Source organism: Acipenser ruthenus, chromosome 55 (assembly GCF_902713425.1).
Source record: "Acipenser ruthenus chromosome 55, fAciRut3.2 maternal haplotype, whole genome shotgun sequence".
Classification (NCBI taxonomy): domain Eukaryota; kingdom Metazoa; phylum Chordata; class Actinopteri; order Acipenseriformes; family Acipenseridae; genus Acipenser; species Acipenser ruthenus.
Genome location: NC_081243.1, coordinates 5,931,286 through 5,956,629, shown reverse-complemented (window position 1 = coordinate 5,956,629; position 25,344 = coordinate 5,931,286). Strand labels below are relative to the sequence as shown.

At 42.5% G+C, this 25,344-nt stretch overlaps 2 long non-coding RNA genes and 6 other non-coding genes across 8 annotated transcripts; 4 read left to right on the top strand and 4 right to left on the bottom strand.

Annotated features, from left to right (window-relative positions):
* Positions 1-3,242: 3,242 nt before the first annotated feature.
* On the top strand, positions 3,243-3,313 carry trnag-gcc (transfer RNA glycine (anticodon GCC)). The gene has a single exon. It is a non-coding gene; the product is annotated as a tRNA-Gly (tRNA).
* Positions 3,314-3,387: 74 nt separating this feature from the next.
* Positions 3,388-3,459, bottom strand: trnad-guc (transfer RNA aspartic acid (anticodon GUC)). Its single transcript has one exon. It is a non-coding gene; the product is annotated as a tRNA-Asp (tRNA).
* Positions 3,460-6,034: 2,575 nt separating this feature from the next.
* On the bottom strand, positions 6,035-6,108 carry trnan-guu (transfer RNA asparagine (anticodon GUU)). Its single transcript has one exon. It is a non-coding gene; the product is annotated as a tRNA-Asn (tRNA).
* Positions 6,109-8,168: 2,060 nt separating this feature from the next.
* trnae-uuc (transfer RNA glutamic acid (anticodon UUC)) lies at positions 8,169-8,240 on the top strand. Its single transcript has one exon. It is a non-coding gene; the product is annotated as a tRNA-Glu (tRNA).
* Positions 8,241-8,667: 427 nt separating this feature from the next.
* trnag-gcc (transfer RNA glycine (anticodon GCC)) lies at positions 8,668-8,738 on the top strand. The gene has a single exon. It is a non-coding gene; the product is annotated as a tRNA-Gly (tRNA).
* Positions 8,739-8,812: 74 nt separating this feature from the next.
* trnad-guc (transfer RNA aspartic acid (anticodon GUC)) lies at positions 8,813-8,884 on the bottom strand. Its single transcript has one exon. It is a non-coding gene; the product is annotated as a tRNA-Asp (tRNA).
* Positions 8,885-12,151: 3,267 nt separating this feature from the next.
* On the top strand, positions 12,152-23,037 carry LOC131723419 (uncharacterized). The gene is made up of 5 exons (XR_009320271.1): positions 12,152-12,173; positions 15,434-15,477; positions 15,977-16,226; positions 16,973-17,102; positions 22,808-23,037. It is a non-coding gene; the product is annotated as an uncharacterized LOC131723419 (long non-coding RNA).
* Positions 21,524-22,856, bottom strand: LOC131723418 (uncharacterized). Its single transcript, XR_009320270.1, has 3 exons — positions 22,755-22,856; positions 22,051-22,226; positions 21,524-21,627 (listed from the first exon to the last, which is right to left on the bottom strand). It is a non-coding gene; the product is annotated as an uncharacterized LOC131723418 (long non-coding RNA).
* Positions 23,038-25,344: the final 2,307 nt, after the last annotated feature.

The following is a 25,344-nucleotide window of genomic DNA, read 5'->3' as shown; positions in this document are numbered from 1 at the left end:
GACTCAGGCAGGTCGCGAATCAGCGCCGCCTGGTAGACTGTCAGGAGGCTGGCCGCGTTGGACAGTCTAACTGCCTCTGTAGCCGCGGCATAACCCTTTTTTAGGTGGGCCTCTGTAATCCTACACTGCCTGTTAGGGCTGGAAGGGTCCTTAGCCAGCCCCGAAAGTGTCGGCGTCTTTACTAGCATGGCAAACGCGGCGCCCACTGGCGGAAACAACGCCAGCCCAGCTTCGCTCGCCCCGTGCATGGTGAAGGCCAAAGCCTTGCGAGAAGTCACAGGGGCGGAGGCCGGTGCTCCCCAGGTGGACTGCACCTCCTTAATAAAATCCGGGAATGCCGGGAGCATCCTGGACTGAAGGGGCGGAGCCGATGGCAATTCAAATAGAGAGCGACGTGTTGGCTCTGATGCAGGCCAGTCCACACCTAGATGACGGGCTGCCCTCTCCACCACTGACCAGATAGGGTCATTAGTATCCAGCACTTCAGGGTCGTCCTGCCCAGAGTGCTGGGATGCCACCTCAGGCTCTGTGTCTTCAAAGAGCGGGTCTGCATCAGATGCGTCCCTTGAGACAGCATCGGCGTCCCACTCTACTTCCTGGGGAACTGGTGGATGTTCCATCGGCTGACTAGCGCTGGGTCCGGTAACCATCTCTGGGGCCCGAGGCGCCACATTCGCTAGAGTCAAGAGGAGGGATTGTTGTCCCATCATGAGCTCCATAAACTGCGACATCTTGGAGGTGAGCTCAGCCACCCCAGATGTGTCCTGATGCCGCGAGCCCCGCGAGAGGAGGGGCTGCGGGAACGTTCCCGTGCACGCCTAATTGGAGACCTTTGACCAGCTGTAAGCTGGGAAGATGGGCTCATAGGCTGAGACGTTGCCGGCAGCGACACGATAGACGATGGTGGGGCCGAGACGGTGTGGGACGAGCCCGAGGATGGGGAACGACCTCCCACCGCCTTCCTAGCTCTCTGGCGCAGGGTGCGTATTTGAAACCCCGCACATAGCTGGCAGTATGCCCTGTCTGCCAGGGCAGATGCCGCATGGTCCGGCCCTAAACATGCGACGCAGTCCTCGTGAGGGTCGCTGGCAGGCAACTTGGCCTGACAGGTCACACAACGGTGGAACCCAGACATTGTAAAATGCCGAAGCGTCTAGTATTGACGTCAATCACGAAGAGCCGAGGTGCGCGCGTCGAGCGCCGAAGCGCTGGGCACCAAGCGTCAAGCACCTGAAGTGCGTGCGTCGAGAGCCGCCGCGTCGAGCTCCGAGGCGTTGAGGGTGCGTGCGTCGAGCACCGAGCGCCGAAGCGTCGAGCACCAAGGTCCGTGCGTCGACGTCAAGGGTGCGCGCGTTGAGGCGTCGAGCGCCGAAGCGTCGAGCACCAAGCGCCGAGCATCGAGCGTCGAGCGCCGAAGCGTCGAGCGCCGAGCGTCGAGCGCCAAGGCGCATGCGTCGAGCGTCGAGGGTGCGTGCGTCGTGGCGCCAAGCGCCGAGCACCGAGCGTCGAGTGCCGAAGCGTCGAGCGTCGAGCACCGAGCGTCGAGCACCGAGCGCCGAAGCGTCGAGCGTCGAGCACTGAGCCCCAAGTGCAGAAGCACTAAGCACCAAGCGCAGAAGCGCTGCACAAAGCGCCGAAGCGCTGCGTCAAGCGCACAAGCGCTGACACCAAAAGCGCCGGAGCGCGAGCGCCGAAGCGCGAGTACCGAGCGTGGAACGCTAGCACAGACGCCTAAGCGTCAGCTGACCCGCCAAGTGGAGACGCAAAGTGCTGGTACAGTGTCTGATGCTGTGCAATACCTACCTGAAGGTGCTGGGGATTTTGCACGTTGGTGGTTGTCTTCCTCTGTATAGTGAAGGGAAAAACTTTTTTTTTTTGTGGACGCTGCAGAAGGAAAGGGAGTGTAGTGCAATACCACGTGGCGGGAACGCACCGCGGGGGGGGACACTGCAGAGCAGACTACCCGCACACACACACGGTTTAGCCTAAGCTAGACCGAGGATGCAATTGCGCGTGGCCAAGGCCAACGCAACACGCGTCTAACACAATGTAAATATATATAACAATATAATTACACAAAATATAATATATATAGAATATATATATACAAAAAACCCACACAGTAATAATAAAGGAACAGAGGAAAGACGGGGAGACCACGAAGAACGCAATGCCGAAGCAAAGCGAAAAGGAATATATAATGTAAAAACAAAATATATCCTAAAATAATACAAATACACAATAATAATAATAATAATAATAACTGAAATAAACTCGGAGAAGGGGATAAACCAGCTTCTCAAGCCTAAGCTTAGTGAGTACAATCAGTTAAAATAGCTCTAAGTCCTACCGCTACTGATGATGAAGGCAAAAGAGGAAGTGACTCTCCGCGCGCTGCGTATAGTAAGCTCACAAGGGGGCGGGCTTACACGGCAGCTTGCGCGGAGGCCTATCGGCAGCTTTGACATAAAGCTCAGCCAATCCCTACTGCCTGACGGCAATGTTATTTTCGATGGTTATTTTCGACTTGAAAGGGAACTGTTTTTTTACCAATCATTGTTCTGTATACTAGCTACTGCTGCATGTCCAGGAGGTTGCTCCTCCGCTTCCCATATGGTCTAGCGGTTAGGATTCCTGGTTTTCACCGAGGCGGCCCGGGTTCGACTCACGGTATGAGAACGTCTTTGTTATTGTCATTTTGTTACAGAACTGTGGTCATGTGTAATGTGTTTTCATTATAATAATAAAGCTAGTTACTTGAAATTTATATATATATATATATATATATATATATATATATATATATATATATATATATATATATATATATACACACACACACAGAGAATGGTGCAATGTATTTGACTCTATTCACATCACCTCACATTTCACTGGTTGCCTACGAGGGCTTGAGAGGGGTGACGTAAAAGTGAGAGAAAGAGCAGTTTAGACACATAACATACAACAATCTGACACTCGCTCCCGACGGGTCAGGCAGCATCCTCTCGCTCCAGGGCGTTTAATAGAGCAAAACTCTGTCTTTCCAAAGAATTGTGTTGTTTGGTCTCCGAATGGAGGCGTGGGCTGAGGGCTGATTGCACAATGGTTAAACGAGGACTGCAGTCTTTGTTGAGTCTGCAAAGCTGTTGCTGTGACACGCCTTGTAATATGTAATATATTGAAACCGAATTGTCTGCTTGTGTAACACCTAGCCAATAAGGAGTAATTATAACGTCACGCGAGCATTGGTGGTTCAGTGGTAGAATTCTCGCCTGCCACGCGGGAGGCCCGGGTTCGATTCCCGGCCAATGCAACCTTCTTTTTCTTTTTTACTTTATGTATACAATTACAGCAGCACACACCTGCCTTCAATCAGTAAAAAAAAAACTCCCCGTCGGGGAATTGAACCCCGGTCTCCCGCGTGACAGGCGGGGATACTGACCACTATACTAACGAGGAAGGCACACGCTACCTGCCAATATGGCAACGCATTTAGTTGCAAAGTGTCTAAGTCAAAACTGCCTGCTGAGCTTAATGTCGGTTTACGGATCGAAAACAGTATAGTACAAACCAAAACAAAAAAAAATTCGGGCTCATCCGGGATTTGAACCCGGGATCTCTTGCACCCAAAGCGAAAATCATACCCCTAGACCAACGAGCAAGCTGCCGGTTTTATCCGGCGGCCGACGCGTGATACAGTCTCTGGCAGCAAAATAAGTGCAGCGTGACTAGTGTCCCGTTCCGTCTGCCGGTGCGGAATGCTGCTGGCACCTCAGAGGAGGGGGGCTTAATACTCGCCAATGCAACCTTCATTATTTTTTGGCATTCTTATAGTGCTGCTTTTTTTTTTTTTTTTTTAAATTCGCAGCACAAAAACTAGGATTCACATGTGTTTCACGTAACACTTTTTCAATTCATTTATCTGGTCACAGTGTTTTACCGCTACAGCAGGACCCGGCAATGCTTTTAATGGAATCGGCATTAAAAGCTGCCATGTCAGTGGAGAACTGCCCGAGTACTCTCGCTCTCATTTCAGACAAGGGGATTTGAATTGCCTTCTAGCCGTTCTCGCTCACGCCGGGCGCCTTGGCGTGTGTCTGTAATCCCAGCTACAGGGGCAGGTTGAGGCTGGCGGATCGCTTGAGCACGGGAGATCTGTGCTGCAACTGGCTGTGCCGATCGGGAGTCCGCACTTAGCACGGCATCGACATGGCATTTCTGAGGGAGCTCGTGAATGCCAGGTCGTCTAAGGAGGGGTGAACCGGCCCAGGTCGGGAACGGAGCAGGTCAAAAACCCTGTGTCGCACCAGTAGTGGGACTGCTCCTGTGAGCGGACGTTGCAGTGCCTCCTTTTTTTCTATTTATTTTTTGAAGTACTGTATCACGCGTCGGCCGCCGCATAAAACCGGCAGCTGGCTCGTTGGTCTAGGGGTATGGGGTATATATACAGAATGATGCAAATATAACTGACTCTATTCACATTCCCAATGCGACATCATCTTAAATGCCTTAACTCTCAAATACCAATTTCCACGGCATGCAAACTTCAAGCCATCCTATTGATTTGATCAGGAGCAGTCTAAGAGTGTATTGTCTATTGCGTTGTGGGAGGACGCTTTGACTGAAATGTTGATAATCGTAGGACATTATTATTTGTGCCTGGAAGCTCAAATTGAATGAAATGGACTTTGAAAGTTGTATTAAGTGCCTTGATGAAGGGGGCAAATGAAGAAGTGCAAATCCGTGAACAAGAAGGTTGCAGGAATGGCCTGATGCTGGGTAGCTGGAAATTAACGTGACAGAGCAGAAGGAAGCAAGTTTTCTTCCAGGACAACCTTGTACTTGGCTTGATTCATGCCAAAGCTGCCCGATTCCAGCCTTGCTGAAGCACCCCCAGATCATCACCGATCCTCCACCACATTTCACAGTGGGTGCGAGACATTGTGGCTTGTAGGCCTCTCCAGGTCTCCGTCTAACCATTAGACGACCAGGTGTTGGGCAAAGCTGAAAATTGGACTCATCTGGGGGTGCTTCAGCAAGGCTGGAATCGGGCAGATTTGTCTTTGTGAAGGACGCATGAATCAAGCCAAGTACAAGGTTGTCCTGGAAGAAAACTTGCTTCCTTCTGCTCTGAAAATGTTCCCCAACTCTGAGGATTGGTTTTTCCAGCAGGACAGTGCTCCATGCCACACAGCCAGGTCAATCAAGGTGTGGATGGAGGACCACCAGATCAAGACCCTGTCATGGGCAGCCCAATCTCCAGACCTGAACCCCATTGAAAACCTCTGCAATGTGATCAAGAGGAAGATGGATGGTCACAAGCTATCAAACAAAGCCGAGCTGCTTGAATTTTTGCGCCAGGAGTGGCATAAAGCCACCCAACATCAATGTGAAAGACTGGTGGAGAGCATGCCAAGACGCATGAAAGCTGTGCTTGAAAATCAGGGTTATTCCACCAAGTATTGATTTCTGAACTCTTCCTAGGTTAAAACATTAGTATTGTGTTTTTAAAAAATGAATATGAACTTATTTTCTTTGCATTATTCGAGGTCTGACAACACTGCATCTTTTTTTTTATTTTGACCAGTTGTCATTTTCTGCAAATAAATGCTCTAAATGACAATATTTTTATTTGGAATTTGGGAGAAATGTTGTCAGTAGTTTATAGAATAAAACAAAAATGTTCATTTTACCCAAACACATACCTATAAATAGTAAAACCAGAGAAACTGATAATTATGCAGTGGTGTATTAATTTTTTCCAAAGCTGTATATGCATCAGCACTGTGCTGTGGCTCGAGCTTGTTTGACGAGGCAGGCAATGCAAAAATGCCAAAACTTGCTTTTGCATTGTAGAACCTATTTAATTTAAATGCACGCTATGCCTTTAAGAACACATGTGCCAATTGAGAACATACCGGCAGCTTGTTAAGTGTTAATTGTCTCCCCTTTGTACCAAACATATTTAAACCAAAGGAAATAGTATTGTATTACAGTGCCATTTTCTAATGTGATTAAGAAATGCAAAAAGCACCGTCCCTGGGTGGGCTTGAACCACCAACCTTTCGGTTAACAGCCGAACGCGCTAACCGATTGCGCCACAGAGACCAAACTGTTAAACCACCAGCATATACGGGAGATACTGCACAACGTGATCGAGGGAGCAGAAACAAAAACTAATGTTAACAGAAAAGAAATATTTAACATGTTACAGGTTTTATACACTGAGCGCTGGTTTATCATGTTACAGGTGTTATACACTGAGCACTGGTTTAACATGTTACAGGTGTTATACACTGAGCGCTGGTTTAACATGTTACAGGTGTTATACACTGAGCGCTGGTTTATCATGTTACAGGTGTTATACACTGAGCGCTGGTTTATCATGTTACAGGTGTTATACACTGAGCGCTGGTTTATCATGTTACAGGTGTTACACACCAGCGCCAGAAGGCACTGAGCGCTTTTCACCTCCAGCGACAGTGTGTCACTGACGCTGGCATGCGTATCGGGTGCATAATGACGTTTTTATTAATGCCACTTTCTTACGGACACTAGTCAGGGTGATGATACAAGACCAGAGCCAATAAACCTGTTATTTTCTTGTCCTTTCACTACCATATTCTATTGTGCTTGTTCAGAATATGCGTGAATCCTGAAAACATCTTGTTAATATTTAAACAAAGCCAGCAGCCACTTTATTGATCACTCTGTGGATTAACCGTTATTGGAATACAGATGCTTGTGTTAAAGATGTTAATAGACTTTCAATGTACACGTTTTAGAGCTAAGCGTTTGTTGAGGCAGTTCCAGTGTTTGCCTTTTGGACTTACTCTGGAAGGAATACAAAAAAAAAAAAAACATTTGTTGAGAACCGCATTTGGGAGAAAACTTAACAGTTTTGAAACGCATTAGTAAAGGCATCGGATTCTATTATGGTGTTTCCGAGCTGTTGAACGTTTCGCTTGTTAGGGCGGGCGAGTCTGTTACAAAGAATTGCCACACTGTATGTATCTCCATAATGCGTTGGGACTAAATACGCCGATACATTAAAACTACTTGGAGAATGCGGGCATCGATCCTGCTACTTCTCGCATGCTAAGCGAGCGCTCGGAAAGATTGTTTCAAGGAAATCAACAGCTGATACCAACTCTTGTCAGCACTCAATACTATTTTAATTTCCATTTTAAATCAGACTAAAATAGTGTTCCTAACACAGATTGCATTTTTGTTGTAAACAGACTAGTTGTTGAAGACACTGAAAATACAATATTAATATTATTGGCAGACCGTCGCCCCCAACTGGCAATATCTTGGTAGCACAACAGAGACTTCATATGATACAATGACTGTGCAACAATGAGGTGTTACATTAACAATACAAACTAACTTGAGACAGCCAAGCCGTTAAAGCAGACCTTAAGTTTGTCGTGTGATACAAAAGCAAGTTTTGGCATTTTTGCATTGCCTGCCTCTTCAAACAAGCTCGAGCCACAGCACACAGCGCTGCTGCATCGGGACACTGAGGTGGATTTTAAAGCGACTGAATCAACGAGCTGAGACTACTTTTTGAAGAAATTGAAAACATACCTCTCGTCGAAATATTTGCTATTTAGTTAATTAATTTATTTTTTGAATTTGCAATTAGCAGACTACATTGCCGAGACAATCTGAATTGCTCGTATCAAGCTGCGATGGAGCCTATGAGAATCGCAGGCATAAATCAATGGGAATTAGCTCAAATGGTAGAGCGCTCGCTTAGCATGCGAGAAGTAGCGGGATCGATGCCCGCATTCTCCAAATAGTTTTAATGTATCTGTGTATTTAGTCCCAACGCATTATGGAGATAAATACAAAGTGTGGCAATTCTTTGTAACAGATTCGCCCGCCCTACATGTGTATTTTAAAGCAGTGTCTCCTAATTTGTAATATTCCCCAGACTGAAAAACTGCAGTGCGCCCTCCATCGTATGCCTTCCGAGAAGCACAAAGGGATTTTTTTTTAATATTTTTTAGCAATGGAAGAGTTTCTGTTAATTGAGAATAAATATAAATGGCTTGTAGTTTGCTTTAATTTGTAACGTGTTTGTAATGAAATATATGGTTTTTTACCAATCATTGTTCTGTATACTAGCTACTGATGCATGTCCAGGAGGTTGCTCCTCAGCTTCCCATATGGTCTAGCGGTTAGGATTCCCGGTTTTCACCCAGGCGGCCCGGGTTCGACTCCCGGTATGGGAACGTCTTTGTTATTGTCATTTTGTTACAGAACTGTGGTCATGTGTAATGTGTTTTCATTATAATAATAAAGCTAGTTACTTGAAATTTATATATATTGAGAAGGGTGACGTAAAAGTTAGAGAAAGAGCAGTTTAGACACATAACATACAACAATCTGACACTCGCTCCCAACGGGTCAGGCAGCATCCTCTCGCTCCCGGGCGTTTAACAGAGCAAAACTCTGTCTTTCCATAGAATTGTGTGGTTTGGTCTCCGAATGGAGGCGTGGGCTGAGGGCTGATTGCACAATGGTTAAACGAGGACTGCAGTCTTTGTTGAGTCTGCAAAGCTGTTGCTGTGACACGCCTTGTAATATGGAATATATTGAAACCGAATTGTCTGCTTGTGTAACACCTAGCCAATAAGGAGTAATTAAAACGTCATGCGAGCATTGGTGGTTCAGTGGTAGAATTCTCGCCTGCCACGCGGGAGGCCCGGGTTCGATTCCCGGCTAATGCAACGTTCTTTTTCTTTTATACTTTATGTATACAATTACAGCAGCACGCACCTGCCTTCAATCAGTAAAAAAAAAACTCCCCGTCGGGGAATTGAACCCCGGTCTCCCGCGTGACAGGCGGGGATACTGACCACTATACTAACGAGGAAGGCACACGCTACCTGCCAATATGGCAACGCATTTAGTTGCAAAGCGTCTAAGTCAAAACTGCCTGCTGAGCTTAATGTCGGTTTATGGATCGAAAACAGTATAGTACAAACCAAAACAAAAAAAAATTCGGGCTCGTCCGGGATTTGAAACCAGGACCTCTCGCACCCAAAGCGTGAATCATACCCCTAGACCAACGAGCCAGCTTTCGGTTTTATCCGGCGGCCGACGCGTGATACAGTCTCTGGCAGCAAAATAAGTGCAGCATGACCAGAGTCCCGTTCCGGAATGCTGCTGAATACTCACGAATGCAACCCTCATTATTTTTTGGCATTCTTATAGTGCTGCTTTTTTTTTTTTTTTTAAATTCGCAGCACGAAAACTAGGATTCACATGTGTTTCACGTAACACTTTTTCAATTCATTCATTCGGTCACAGTGTTTTATCGCTACAGCAGGACCGGCAATGCTTTTAATGGAATCGGCATTAAAAGCTGCCACGTCAGTGGAGAACTGCCCGAGTACTCTCGCTCTCATTTCAGACAAGGGGATTTGAATTGCCTTCTAGCCATTCTCGCTCATGCCGGCCGCCGTGGCGTGTGTCTGTAATCCCAGCTACAGGGGCAGGTTGAGGCTGGCGGATCGCTTGAGCACGGAAGCTCTGTGCTGCAACTGGCTGTGCCGATCGGGAGTCCGCACTTAGCACGGCATCGACATGGCATTTCTGGGGGAGCTCGTGAATGCCAGGTCGTCTAAGGAGGGGTGAACCGGCCCAGGTCGGGAACGGAGCAGGTCAAAACCCCCGTGTCGCACCAGTAGTGGGACTGCTCCTGTGAGCGGACGTTGCAGTGCATCCTTTGCAAAACAACGAAACCCAGCCTCCTTTTTTTCTATTTATTTTTTGAAGTACTGTATCACGCGTCGGCCGCCGGTTAAAACCGGCAGCTGGCTCGTTGGTCTAGGGGTATGGGGTATATATACAGAATGATGCAAATATAACTGACTCTATTCACATTCCCATCGCCACATCATCTTAAACGCCTTAACTCTCAAATACCAATTTCCACTGCATGCAAACTTCAAGCCATCCTATTGATTTGATCAGGAGCAGTCTAAGAGTGTATTGTCTATTGCGTTGTGGGAGGACGCTTTGACTGAAATGTTGATAATCGTAGGACATTATTATTTGTGCCTGGAAGCTCAAATTGAATGAAATGGACTTTGAAAGTTGTATTAAGTGCCTTGATGATGGGGGCAAATGAAGAAGTGCAAATCCGGGACCAAGAAGGTTGCAGGAATGGCCTGATGCTGGGAAGCTGGAAATTAACGTGACAGAGCAGAAGGAAGCAAGTTTTCTTCCAGGACAACCTTGTACTTGGCTTGATTCATGCCAAAGCTGCCCGATTCCAGCCTTGCTGAAGCACCCCCAGATCATCACCGATCCTCCACCACATTTCACAGAAAAGGCCTCTCCAGGTCTCCGTCTAACCATTAGACGACCAGGTGTTGGGCAAAGCTGAAAATTGGACTCATCTGGGGGTGCTTCAGCAAGGCTGGAATCGGGCAGATTTGTCTTTGTGAAGGACGCATGAATCAAGCCAAGTACAAGGTTGTCCTGGAAGAAAACTTGCTTCCTTCTGCTCTGACAATGTTCCCCAACTCTGAGGATTGGTTTTTCCAGCAGGACAATGCTCCATGCCACACAGCCAGGTCAATCAAGATGTGAATGGAGGAACACCAGATCAAGAGAGCATGCCAAGACGCATGAAAGCTGTGCTTGAAAATCAGGGTTATTCCACCAAGTATTGATTTCTGAACTCTTCCTAAGTTAAAACATTAGTCTTGTGTTTTATAAAAATGAATATGAACTTATTTTCTTTGCATTATTCGAGGTCTGACAACACTGCATCTTTTTTGTTATTTTGACCAGTTGTCATTTTCTGCAAATAAATGCTCTAAATGACAATATTTTTATTTGGAATTTGGGAGAAATGTTGTCAGTAGTTTATAGAATAAAACAAAAATGTTCATTTTACCCAAACACATACCTATAAATAGTAAAACCAGAGAAACTGATAATTATGCAGTGGTCTCTTAATTTTTTCCAGAGCTGTATATGCACCAGCACTGTGCTGTGGCTCGAGCTTGTTTGACGAGGCAGGCAATGCAAAAATGCCAAAACTTGCTTTTGCATTGTAGAACCTATTTAATTTAAATGCACGCTATGCCTTAAAGAACACAAGTGCCAATTGAGAACATACCGGCAGCTTGTTAAGTGTTAATTGTCTCCCCTTTGTACCAAACATATTTAAACCAAATCAATCATTATGCTAGAGAGGAGTTGTTTTTGTGTGAACAGAGTGTGGTGGCAACAGGAGACGCTAGGATTATTGGGTGGTTTTGTCGTGAGTGTTTGAAAACTCGCTTCCGTGTGATTGCATTGAGACGTTGTCTCTGTTTTTGCCGGTTGTGTTATTGGTGATCTTGAGATCTACAGCTGAAGCATTCTGTAGAGATAAGTACCAAATTCAAATTAATACTAACAACTCTAGCCTCCACGCTCCGTATTAGGGAAGGTGTATTGTGTTTGTGCTTTTGTTTATCTATTAACTATTGTTATGGTTGTTATAACCACAATGACGTGTGTGTTTTAAACTTGTAATTCGAAGGCGATTGTTTGATTATGCCTTTGATTAACAGACCACGGGTAGTCGTGATAGTCTATAGTTTAAAGTACCAAAGCTTGATAGCAGTTAATTACTTTATTAGAAGTGCACTTCATGTATTTTGCTTTGTGTTATTTCCCTGTTGGGACAAGTTGTATTTGAGACTCGTTTTGTTGTTTCTTTATTTATTTTTTCACTTGAATGTTTGGATTGTGTTAAGCACCACTTTTGATATTGATTTTTGTTTTGCCGTGTTATCACACTGCTACTAAGGGCCGTTTAGGTGTAATTCGGGGGGTGACGTAGAGGGCTCTCTCCCGCTTTGCGCTGCTTTTTTATTATCCTTTTCTTTTATCCTTTTCTTTAACCTGTCTTTCCTTCCGTCCGTGGCGTCCTGCCCGGTAGCGTGCACAGGGGAGAAGTTTGCCCCGAACTTCGACTGGCAGGCAGGTCTGCCTATTAGGCAGGTAAAAAAAACACCTCTCTGTGAAAACCCGCCTCCTCATTTACATCACAAAGGAAACACGCCTTCTAAGGGCAAAAGCTGCCTGTTTCCACGCCCTCACATTCAAACTGAAAACTGCGCGCCAAGGTTTTGCTGCAGAACAGATTTGGAATGAAAAAGGTAGGATGTTTTATTCATCTTCTCAAAATACACCGTTTTTAGCACAACGGATGCACACAAAGGCATTAAAATATGTTGAGTTACGCCTTAAATATGAATATCTTCTGTTAAGTTGTATTATATAAGGTTTTTTTTTTTAAGTGTAGTTATCATTTCAAATACTAGTGATGCTTAATCTCTACCTTTGTCTCGTTTTGTTGTTCAAACGTATATTTTAATTATTCACTTTATGTGCAGCATAGTATTTGTGCTGTACTGTGTGTGCAAGTTGTTCACAGTGATCCACAACATTCAATTACACATCATGTATAATTGATATGCAGTTAAAAATGAAATGATAATACAAAATATAATAAACTTACCAGGCATGTCAGCTGAAGTTATGCTAATATCTTAAGCAAATATTGGTAACGGAATAACAAGGTTGGTTACTCTAAACTAAATTATTAATTTACCAGCTGGTAAGACTACTGTAGTTAAAACACAGAGGCCTGGAAGGCAGGTTTACATTAGGTGTTTATAATGGGCACTGGCAGGCTGGTTTATATTGGGGACTTGGCTGGTTTATATTGGGTGTTTATATTTGGCACATGCCTGGCAGGCTGGTTTATATTGGGCACATGCCTGGCAGGCTGGTTTATAATGGGTACATGCCTGGCAGGCTGGTTTACAAAGGGCACATGCCTGGCAGGCTGGTTTATAATGGGCACATGCCTGGCAGGCTGGTTTATAATGGGCACATGCCTGGCAGGCTGGTTTATAATGGGCACATGTCTGGCAGGCTGGTTTACAATGGGCACATGCCTGGCAGGCTGGTTTATATTGGGCACATGCCTGGCAGGCTGGTTTATAATGGGCACATGTCTGGCAGGCTGGTTTATATTGGGCACATGCCTGGCAGGCTGGTTTATATTGGGCACATGCCTGGCAGGCTGGTTTATAATGGGCACATGCCTGGCAGGCTGGTTTATATTGGGCACTTGCCTGGCAGGCTGGTTTACAATGGGCACATGCCTGGCAGGCTGGTTTATAATGGGCACATGCCTGGCAGGCTGGCTAATATCGGGCACTTGCCTGGCAGGCTGGCTAATATCGGGCACTTGCCTGGCAGGCTGGTTTATATTTGGGCACATGCCTGGCAGGCTGGTTTATAATGGGCACATGCCTGGCAGGCTGGTTTATATTGGGCAAATGCCTGGCAGGCTGGTTTATAATGGGCACATGTCTGGCAGGCTGGTTTACAATGGGCACTTGCCTGGCAGGCTGGTTTATAATGGGCACATGCCTGGCAGGCTGGTTTATAATGGGCACATGCCTGGCAGGCTGGTTTATAATGGGCACATGCCTGGCAGGCTGGTTTATAATGGGCACATGTCTGGCAGGCTGGTTTACAATGGGCACTTGCCTGGCAGGCTGGTTTATATTGGGTGTTTATTTGGCACATGCCTGGCAGGCTGGTTTATAATGGGCACATGCCTGGCAGGCTGGTTTATAATGGGCACATGCCTGGCAGGCTGGTTTACAATGGGCACTTGCTTGGCAGGCTGGTTTATAATGGGCACATTCCTGGCAGGCTGGTTTATATTGGGCACTTGCCTGGCAATCTGGTTTATATTTGGGCACATGCCTGGCAGGCTGGTTTATAATGGGCACATGCCTGGCAGGCTGGTTTATAATGGGCACATGCCTGGCAGGCTGGTTTATAATGGGCACATGTCTGGCAGGCTGGTTTACAATGGGCACTTGCCTGGCAGGCTGGTTATATATTGGGTGTTTATTTGGCACATGCCTGGCAGGCTGGTTTATAATGGGCACATGCCTGGCAGGCTGGTTTATAATGGGCACATGCCTGGCAGGCTGGTTAATATTGGGGACTTGGCTGGTTTATATTGGGTGTTTATATTTGGCACATGCCTGGCAGGCTGGTTTATAATGGGCACATGCCTGGCAGGCTGGTTTATAATGGGCACTTGCTTGGCAGGCTGGTTTATAATGGGCACATGCCTGGCAGGCTGGTTTATATTGGGCACTTGCCTGGCAGGCTGGTTTATATTGGGCACTTGCCTGGCAGGCTGGTTTATAATGGGCACATGCCTGGCAGGCTGGTTTATATTGGGGACTTGGCTGGTTTATATTGGGTGTTTATATTTGGCACATGCCTGGCAGGCTGGTTTATATTGGGCACATGCTTGGCAGGCTGGTTTATAATGGGCACATGCCTGGCAGGCTGGTTTATATTGGGCACTTGCCTGGCAGGCTGGTTTATAATGGGCACATGTCTGGCAGGCTGGTTTATAATGGGCACATGACTGGCAGGCTGGTTTATATTGGGGACTTGGCTGGTTTATATTGGGTGTTTATATTTGGCACATGCCTGGCAGGCTGGTTTATAATGGGCACATGCCTGGCAGGCTGGTTTATAATGGGCACATGCCTGGCAGGCTGGTTTATAATGGGCACATGCCTGGCAGGCTGGTTTATTGGGTACATGCCTGGCAGGCTGGTTTATAATGGGCACATGCCTGGCAGGCTGGTTTATATTGGGCACATGCCTGGCAGGCTGGTTTATAATGGGCACATGCCTGGCAGGCTGGTTTATAGTGGGCACATGCCTGGCAGGCTGGTTTATAATGGGCACATGCCTGGCAGTCTGGTTTATAATGGGCACATGCCTGGCAGGCTGGTTTATAATGGGCACATGTCTGGCAGGCTGGTTTATATTGGGGACTTGGCTGGTTTATATTGGGTGTTTATATTTGGCACATGCCTGGCAGGCTGGTTTATAATGGGCACATGCCTGGCAGGCTGGTTTATAATGGGCACATGCCTGGCAGGCTGGTTTATAATGGGCACATGCCTGGCAGGCTGGTTTATAATGGGCACATGCCTGGCAGGCTGGTTTATAATGGGCACATGCCTGGCAGGCTGGTTTATTGGGTACATGCCTGGCAGGCTGGTTTATATTGGGCACATGCCTGGCAGGCTGGTTTATAATGGGCACATGCCTGGCAGGCTGGTTTATTGGGTACATGCCTGGCAGGCTGGTTTACAATGGGCAGTTGCCTGGCAGGCTGGTTTATATTGGGTGTTTATATTTGGCACATGCCTGGCAGGCTGGTTTATAATGGGCACATGCCTGGCAGGCTGGTTTATAAGGGGCACGTGCCTGGCAGGCTGATTAAAAAAAGTTGTGATTGAAAAAAAAAAAATAAATGCTGTAGCTTGCCATTATCATAAAAATATCAGAATAAAATTCTCAGAGAAATGCCTCCCAGAAAGCGTAGGAAGTGTACTTCGGTCACTGGTAAGTATGAATTATTGTTTGTGAATAAATAATTATATTTGATCAAATTACTGAATAGTTTATGTATAGAGCCACTATCGTAGCTTGTAGAAAATGTTATATGGCCTAATGTGTATGACTATCAGTAAAGTATCTGATTTTTTTTTTTTCTAACAACTTATAACACTTTAAAATGTAAACTCGACAATAATATGTCTTCAGTATTGCTGCTCATGGACAGCACTTTGGCACATACATTTTAAAGTGTTATAAGTTGTTAGAAAAAAAAAAATCAGATACTTTACTGAGTCATACCAACACATTAGGATGTGTGTCAGGATGTTAACAATGAAAGAGAAAATATCAGATACTTTACTGATGCAGTTGGACTAACACATTAGACCACATACCAACACATTAGACCATATACCAACATTTTCTACAACCTACGATAGTGGCTCTTTAAAGCAAGTAACGTAGTGTTATTTACAAGTAAGTTGTTGTTTTTTTTTTCCTTCAGTGAAAAATCATGCTGAAAAAGCTCATGCTACATCAGCAACCCCTGCTGCTTGTTGAGAAAGCGACACTGCTTCCCCACTGCCACAGGCATGCCCTCCTTCCTCCAGCACAGTCGCTGTGTCACTTCAGCATCCACCTGTATCACTGGCTGTGCCTCGCCCAGCTGTAATACCCGAAAGCATGGATACACCACAAGTATTTGCTGAAGTCGAGAGCCTTCTCCCTCTTTCTTTCAACAAGAGAAAGAAAAGGTAATATAACATAAACAGATTCATGTGATATTGCAACATTCCATAATTTAAGTATTCTCAAGTTCATTCCAAAGGCTTGATGCAGAATTAAATTAATTCTGAATTAAGTAAATACCTTTTTATGGCTTCATTAAATTTACATTTGTGTATCAATTTTGCAATGTTGGCCATATTTTGTATCTTATTATTCTTATACCTTTCCCCCAAAGATACAATGTGACAGCAGAGGAGATCAGGAGAAGGATAGGTCCACCTGAGAATGTCAGCCAATTCCCTGGTTGCATATCGAAGGGTAGATACAAATTAAGAGTGAGCTTGGAGATTGAAGAGACAGTTGGCATTAGTCCTGGCCCAACAACCACTGTAACTTCCCTGTGTTCCAAACTGACTGAGGGTACATTAGTAAATGTCCAGTGCAATGTCAGCACACTAAAACATATCAATCAGTATTATAACACATGGTGCAATATACAGACCACTGCATTCAACAGCTTCAAAATACCTTATCTCAATAGTGTAGTGTGGGTAGCCTTGTTTTTAAAACCTAACAATCTAATTATATGTTTCCATTCTAAGTTGTCTTGCATTCAGGCACCAGCTTAAGTCAAATGTAACATGCAAACAGTAAACGTTATATTTATCATTAAATAAATCCATTATTTGTGAATATAGAAAAATGTAATGTCAGTCTTATTGTACGTTAAAAGTTGATTGTTACAATAATAGTAACACTTTTCTGTCTTCAGGAGAAGCCTGCGGTTTAGGGGTGGGCATCGGCAAGCTGGCAGTGAGGATGATTCCTTTTGACAGGATTGCAGTTTTGGAGGGCTCGATCACAACCAAAGATGTTGCCATTGGAAAGCTTCATGAATTTAAGTATGTTTCTTTACAGTTTTACACTAGTGATGAAAAATGCAGGTGTAGTGTAACCAAAACGTTAAATTACATCAAATCTGTAACATAAAAATATACACTATGAATATGAAATATAGAATGTAAAATCAGACCAAAATATTTCCCATGTACAAAACAATAAAGTTAGAAAGAGGGGTCAACCAGAGAAAGATATGATTGCAATCAAATGTGTGAAATTGTAAAAATAGTCAACAGAAGACTTCAACTATATATTTTACCCCTCCAGTTTTTTATGCATGGCACTCATTTTGTGGAAGCACAATTATATCATATTAAATAGAGAAGGCAGGATTTGCACTCTGTCTTTACCTGCTATGCCACTAGTGAGCCCAAAATTATTATTTTTAAAGTGTAAAGGTACACATTAAAACTTCTAAATAGACTTGCAGATTTTCTCAGGGTGATTTTTTCCGCTGGGCATCTCTATTTTTTGTTTTTTATTTACATACCATTACAAGAAAATGTTAGAAGCTAAAAACAATCCTCATTAAATATTGGGTAAAATCAGTGTCTAAGGCTAAAAGCAGCTTACATAAAACCACATGACTGGTTTATTGAGTATTGCCGTACGAATTGTATTCATTATTTAAATTAAAAAAAAAAAAAAAAAAATTTATATATATATAATATATTTTTTCTCTATGGCATCAAAAATACAACAGACCAAATTAAAGGAAGTGCTAAGGACTTTGACATGGCTACTCATGGACTGGGCTTTCAAATGCTTGATGTTTACAGTTCTGTACTTCAAAAATGTGCCGATTCCCAGATAGAAAAACTGCAGAATGTGTAGTTTTATATGACACTGAAAATAAAGCATCCTTTGCATGTATGTTCATTATTTTAAAAAAGGGCTTGTTCAAAACATTAAGAACATTTCTAAGCAAAGAAATCCTAAAATGGCATTTTATTTAAGGCATTTTCTTTTCTATACAACCTCTTAAATATATATTTAAAAATTGACCATAAACATACATAAAGGTACTGTACAACATCTCGTATCTGTAGTTTCTTTTTTTATTTGTTTATGGTTTAAATAATAGCAGTATTAAAATGTAAAACTGCACATACGTGCTTCAGCAGACTGATACAGAGCAATACAAAGTACTGGACCCAATTGTGGGAAAAAAGTGCTGTACAGAAGAACCCTCCTCCCCACTTCTCGGCTCTAATGACACCCTGACATGTTCCCCCTTTGAAAGAAATTCAGTTCAGGCTTAGATTTTTATGTTAACAATTTGCTTTTACACTACTCGCTACTTAAAGATTGCACTTTCTATTTACTACAAAACATATTTTTACAACTTCTATTTACAAAGTGTTACAATAATACACATTTTAAGTGTTATTTAAGTAATCTGATTAAGAGAGACATACCATATCAAATATCGACCAACTTGGCCAGAATACAATCATCAGCAATTAGAACTATGTAACATATATTTTATTTTTGATAACATGCTGCCACTATACATATAAATAGCTATTTCACTCTTACTTGAAGAGACCTTTGAGGTCCTTAACGGTTGTAATTAACCTCTATACTTTGTCCAGTTTTGTGTGCATTCTGTAATTCAAAAATAAAGGCATGGGCTCATAACAGCACACGTTCAGCTCGATTTTAGTATCTGATTCTTTGCTACCAATTATTCTTTTTCTAAAGGAACAGACTTTGAATTTGGAATCAGGTCTATGGGTATATAAAGCTCGATTAAGGGGTTATTTAAGCTGATATGAATGCATGTCTATAGCATGGCTTCTTGCTCTTTCAATGCGTTTTCTGTAAGCATGCAGCCTTATCATTTTTATTTTATTGCTGGCCATGCTATACTGTCCAAATGCTAGTTGGTGTGCACGTTTTACTACAGCATTCAACTCTGGAGATTCCTTATAATCACTGCTGTCACACCACTCCTTTAAGTCTGAAATCATCTTCTTTACACACAGCTGTTTATTGTGTGATTGACAATTTGCTGTGGTATTCGCAAAGCAGTCAGTTACCTCTTGGTTAGGGTTCTGTGTACCAATTAACTCAAAGTCTTAGACAGACACATATTTCTCCAAGACTATTGGCAAGACAGGTACACTGTTGGTTTTGCAAATGTACTACTCCAAAAACTACCAGCACAATGTACAATTAAATGTTTTCCATCCCACTCATAGCAATGCTGTTCAGTTAGTGAACTGGCTAATTCTTTTCGAATTCCATCAATATCAATCCCCTGTTCTTTGCACATCATTTTTGTAAACTCAATATGCTTGCACAAATTACCCCTTTCAGAAACGGCGCATTCACATTTCATGCTAATTAAATCCACAGCATAACATTTTTATTTATCTGCTTCTGAAGGCACTGTGCAATGGCCACCTGATTTGTAAACAGAATTATTTTGAAGGCCTTTGTTCTTCATATGTAAAGCAGATTCTGCAGTATCCTGTGTTTTGGAATCAGAAATCCTCTGAGCACCATGAAGATCTTCCAGATACCTACACCATATACAGACATGCTCAAATTTGTTGGTACCCTTACAGGTCATTGAAATAATGCTTCATTCCTCCTGAAAAGTGATGAAATTAAAAGCTATTTTATCATGTATACTTGCATGCCTTTGGTATGTCATAGAATAAAGCAAAGAAGCTGTGAAAAGAGATGAATTATTGCTTATTCTACAAAGATATTCTAAAATGGCCTGGACACATTTGTCGGTACCCCATAGAAAAGATAATAAATAATTGGATTATATTGCTATTTCAAACTAATTAGTTTCTTTAATTAGTATCACACATGTCTCCAATCTTGTAATCAGCCATTCAGCCTATTTAAATGGAGAAAAGTAGTCACTGTGCTGTTTGGTATCATTGTGTGCACCACACTGAACATGGACCAGAGAAAGCAAAGGAGAGAGTTGTCTGAGGAAAATAATAGACAAGCATGGTAAATGTAAAGGCTACAAGACCATCTCCAAGCAGCTTGATGTTCCTGTGACAACAGTTGCAAATATTAAGAAGTTTAAGGTCCATGGAACTGTAGCCAACCTCCCTGGGCGCGGCCGCAAGAGGAAAATCGACCCCAGAGTGAACAGAAGGATAGTGCGAATGGTAGAAAAAGAACCAAGGATAACTGCCAAAGAGATACAAGCTGAACTCCAAGGTGAAGGTAAGTCAGTTTCTGATCGCACCATCCGTCGCTTTTTGAGCGAAAGTGGGCTCCATGGAAGAAGACCCAGGAGGACTCCACTTTTGAAAGAAAAACATAAAGCCAGACTGGAATTTGCTAAAATGCATATTGACAAGCCACAATCCTTCTGGGAGAATGTCCTTTGGACAGATGAGTCAAAACTGGAGCTTTTTGGCAAGTCACAATAGCTCTATGTTCACAGACGAAAAAATGAAGCTTTCAAAGAAAAGAACACCATACCTACAGTGAAACATGGAGGAGGCTCGGTTATGTTTTGGGGCTGCTTTGCTGCGCCTGGCACAGGGTGCCTTGAATCTGTGCAGGGCACAATGAAATCTCAAGAATATCAAGGCATTCTGGAGCGAAATGTACTGCCCAGTGTCAGAAAGCTCTGTCTCAGTCACAGGTCATGGGTCCTCCAACAGGATATTGACCCAAAACACACAGCTAAAAGCACCCAAGAATGGATAAGAACAAAACATTGGACTATTCTGAAGTGGCCTCCTATGAGTCCTGATCTGAATCCTATCGAACATCTATGGAAAGAGCTGAAACTTGCAGTCTGGAGAAGGCACCCATCAAACCTGAGACAGCTGGAGCAGTTTGCTCAGGAAGAGTGGGCCAAACTACCTGTTAACAGGTGCAGAAGTCTCATTGAGAGCTACAGAAAACGTTTGACTGCAGTGATTGCCTCTAAAGGTTGTGCAACAAAATATTAGGTTAGCGGTCCCATCATTTTTGTCCATGCCATTTTCATTTGTTTTCTTATTTACAATATTATGTTGAATAAAAAATCAAAAGCAAAGTCTGATTTCTATTAAATATGGAATAAACAATGGTGGATGCCAATTACTTTTGTCAGTTTCAAGTTATTTCAGAGAAAATTGTGCATTCTTTGTTTTTTGTGGAGGGGTACCAACAAATTTGAGCACGTCTGTACAAGACAGAATACAATTAGTAGAGCAGTATTGTATTATTCACATGCTAAAAAAAGTTATGGGTTGTGTAAATTATATACATACATGATTATATACATGACCTGTGGTACACTATCTCCTTATTTGTACAGATACTGAAATAAATGTACACAACACCTTTATGTTCTAGAAAATTACAAATAAAGTATAATGTATTTTTTGAAATCCAACACTCATTTGCAACACTAGACCACATAAAAATGCTAGTATTGGAAATGTTACACAAACCTGTAGTAAGTGACCACCTTGGTATTAACTAGTAGAAGTAGTTCATCAACTCGTCTGTTTGCATAGCCATGAAGAAACTGATACTTCATGCTAAAAAAAAAATCTATGGGGAAAAAAAGAAAAGCAAAAGCAATTTTTTTTATTTTTTTTTTTATTTAGTATCACCAATTTTTTTCCTTTATCAGCAATTCAACTTGGCTGACCGCAACAACTCCCCGCCTCCTCAGGAGGGATGAGACAAAGCATGCGCCCTCCGATACGCGCACTGTCAAAGCCATATGCTATTTTTCCCACTACAAGCCCAGAGCTCCCACCCCCTAGCGTACACATCGTTTGGAGGAGTCGATGCAGCTGGAAATGCCAACACCCTGAACCTGCAGGCGCCAGGTCAATTGTGCGCCGCCCTCTCAGAACTCCTGGCTAAAGCTGGCAATGGCGTAGGCAGGATTCGAGACAAGTCTGTCTCTTGCCTATAGTGCTGCAACTTATGTTTTTGTTTTAATCACTATTTTTACAAAATGCATACCTCTCAACAAGGTTGTTCGTTTCACTGTCTTGGTGGTAAACTCTCCGTCCAAAATTGGACCACATGTCTGCATTTCGAAACCAATGGTCCTGCAGATACTGTGAAATTACTGAACTGCCAGTTTCTCTGTCTATTTTGACAATCACTTCCTTTGACATCTTTTCAAACTCGGCAGCCTAAAATGAATGAAAATAAATAAAAAAAATGTTAACAGAAAGACATGCATACCAAATAATTTTTTCAAAAAATACACGTTTGTCAATATACAAATTCTATTAAAAAGATGGGTAGTTTAATTATGGTAAATGGATTATCCATGAATGAGCAACAGTACAGCAGTGTGGAGTAGTGGTTAGGGTTCTGGACTCTTGACCGGAGGGTCATGGGTTCAATCCCCAGTGGGGGACACTGCTATTGTACCCTTGAGCAAGGTACTTTACCTAGATTGCTCCAGTAAAAACCCAACTGTATAAATGGGTAATTGTATGTAAAAATAATGTGATATTTGTATAATGTGATATATTGTAACAATTGTAAGTCGCCCTGGATAAGGGCGTCTGCTAAGAAATAAATAATAATAATAATAATAATATGTCATTATTGTGGTGAGAAGGAAATTAAAAAACAAACTTTGAACTCATCAGTAAAGATCAGCACCTTATGACATTTGCTAACGTGGAAGAAAGAAAGAAAAAGAAACTTACTGTACTGCATTGTTTTAAGGCAATCATAGACCTAATCACTTCATTTTTTGCAGACAGATTCTGACTGCATCCTCCATCACGTCGGACAATCCATCTGTGTACCGCCTTTAAAAAACAAAAAACTAAACGTTGATAATTATCACTGTCTAAGTCTGTGTTAGAAAGTACTATAGCACATGGTCTGTTTTTTGTTTGCTTTCAAAATTGTAACTATTGTACACTGATTTTTTAAAACTTATTGTATATTAGTTTTTTAATTAGTTTTGAATTTGCTATGTATCATGGATTGTGTAAATTACATAATAATAATGATCATTATAATAAATCAAGTATAATCAAATCTAAGTATGAAGACACATGTAAAATGCAATTGGAATGAACAGTTTTCTGAATCTGCTACTTTGTTTCACTTTTGTTAGATCACATTAAGGAACAATGTTTTCATTTTTTATCAATCAGATTGTCATTCAATTCCCTTCCTGTAACCTTCAGACTTAGGAGATACCACATTTCTACCATAAAATATTTATTTTATTTTATAATGCACACAAGTTTGCATTCTGTCATTTTGCCAAAAGCTGGTCTGGGAGGCAGATATTTTTCTGAATATATAAGGCAGGGGTAGGCTCCCCTGGTCCTGGAGTGCCACAGACCAGTGATTCCCAACCCTGGTCCTGGAGGACCCCCTAACCTGCTGGTTTTTGTTCCAACCAAGCTTGCAATTACTTAATTGAACTAATAGTTTTCCTAATCAGAGCCTTTTAATTATTTTAAACAGTTGGGGTTCCAAGTTAGGAATAAAATTGTATAAGGAACTTGAATTCTCCAACGTTTTATAAGTTACATGATTTAAAAAGTCCAGTTTAAACTATTACTTAAATTAAGGGTTCAATTAAGTAATTGAGAGCTTGTTGGAACAAAAACCAGCAGGGTAGGTGATCCTCCAGGACCAGGGTTGGGAAGCACTGCCACAAACACTTCAGTTTTTTCAGTTTTTTGTTTACCCCAAGACCCTTAATCAATTCATTGACTCATTGATTAGCTTAATTTATCAGAATTACCATTTGTTCCAGGGATTTAATAATTGATGATTAAGAGATACCTACAAACTCTGCAGGATTGTGGCACTCCAGGACCAGGGTCGCCTACCCCTGATATAAGGCTTTAAGACCTTGTATGTGAATTCTACATTATGGATATAAATACCCACTCAAGTACTTTTATACTAAGTGCAATTGAAATCAGTAGGTTATCTGTAGATATATTTAAGTAATTAGACATTGAGGGTCGATTGCACTGTACCAGTTAGTCCACTTGATTCATCTAACTTGTGCAGGACTGGCTAACCCTGGTCCTTGAGAGCCACAGGGTCTTCCGGTTTTTGTTTTAACTGAGCCCTTGATAACTTAATTGACATTATTAATTGGTCTTAATTGGTCAAAATCCCCATGGGTGCCAGTTGATTAGTGTTTGATGACTTAGAGAGACCTATAAAACCTGCAGGATTGTGGCTCTCCAGTACCAGGGTTGGCCACCCCTGAACTAGTGGAATGATGAGGTTTAGTCCATGTGCTTGGACTACAGTTAGTACTGTACACCTCTATCCTGAAAAATTTGCGGCCGCCCCAAAAGGTTAGCATTGAAATTCTGTTCAATATTTTTCCATGCCATTGTACGTAAGACAACATTCTCGTCTTCTTTGCTGGTGCTGTCAATTTCGTTAATGTAGTTTTTAATTAGGTGTACTAAATACATCTTTTCCTCTATTGAAAATTTTGGAACTCTTTTAGATGACATTTATTCTACTGAAGGGTTTTTAAACTGTTAAAAGTTTGATGTGACTTATCTTCTGCATTGCTTCAGATATTGGTCCACATGGGCGGTCTAACGTGTTCTGCATGTTCACATCAGCTGAACCAATTCACATGATTAACTATTTGGTTTTGGTACGGTGCAATCAGGTCTAATTTGCAGCATTTGCTAGACTGCATTTTAGTCCACTTGGTATGGACCAAAGTCATTGCTACACTGCAATCAACCCGGAATGACCCCTAACCGAAAGTGGTTTTGGTTTTTTACCTGAAGTACATGGAACCAGCACAGCAACACCTTTGCATAAGGAAACACTGTGTGTACTGCGTTGATTTCTTTCATGTCCCTATCTACCATGACACATCTGCAAAGAGAAATATAAAAAGGAAGTAGTACTTAATCTGTCTATCACTTTGTAAATTAAGAGAGCTGCATACAAAGCTGATTGTACCCCTACAAGGCTGCCAAATCGGGTAGCGTGAGATGGGGGGGAGTGGTTGATTGCTGCCATACCTGTAGTTTTACTGGATGGGCTGCTAATTTTTTTTATTTTTTATTTTTTTAAATAAAATTCTACATAAGATAACTATATAAACCAGATTAAACTTAGGTTTTAAATTAAACTCTATATTGCCATTATGTTGTTTCAAATATCACATTTTATGTTCATAATAATTTTTATATCAAACGACACATTACCACCCCAAACATTCTACAGTATAAGCTGTAAATTATGCAATCATGAAATACCATTGCCATGTAAGTTTATCCTTTGCAT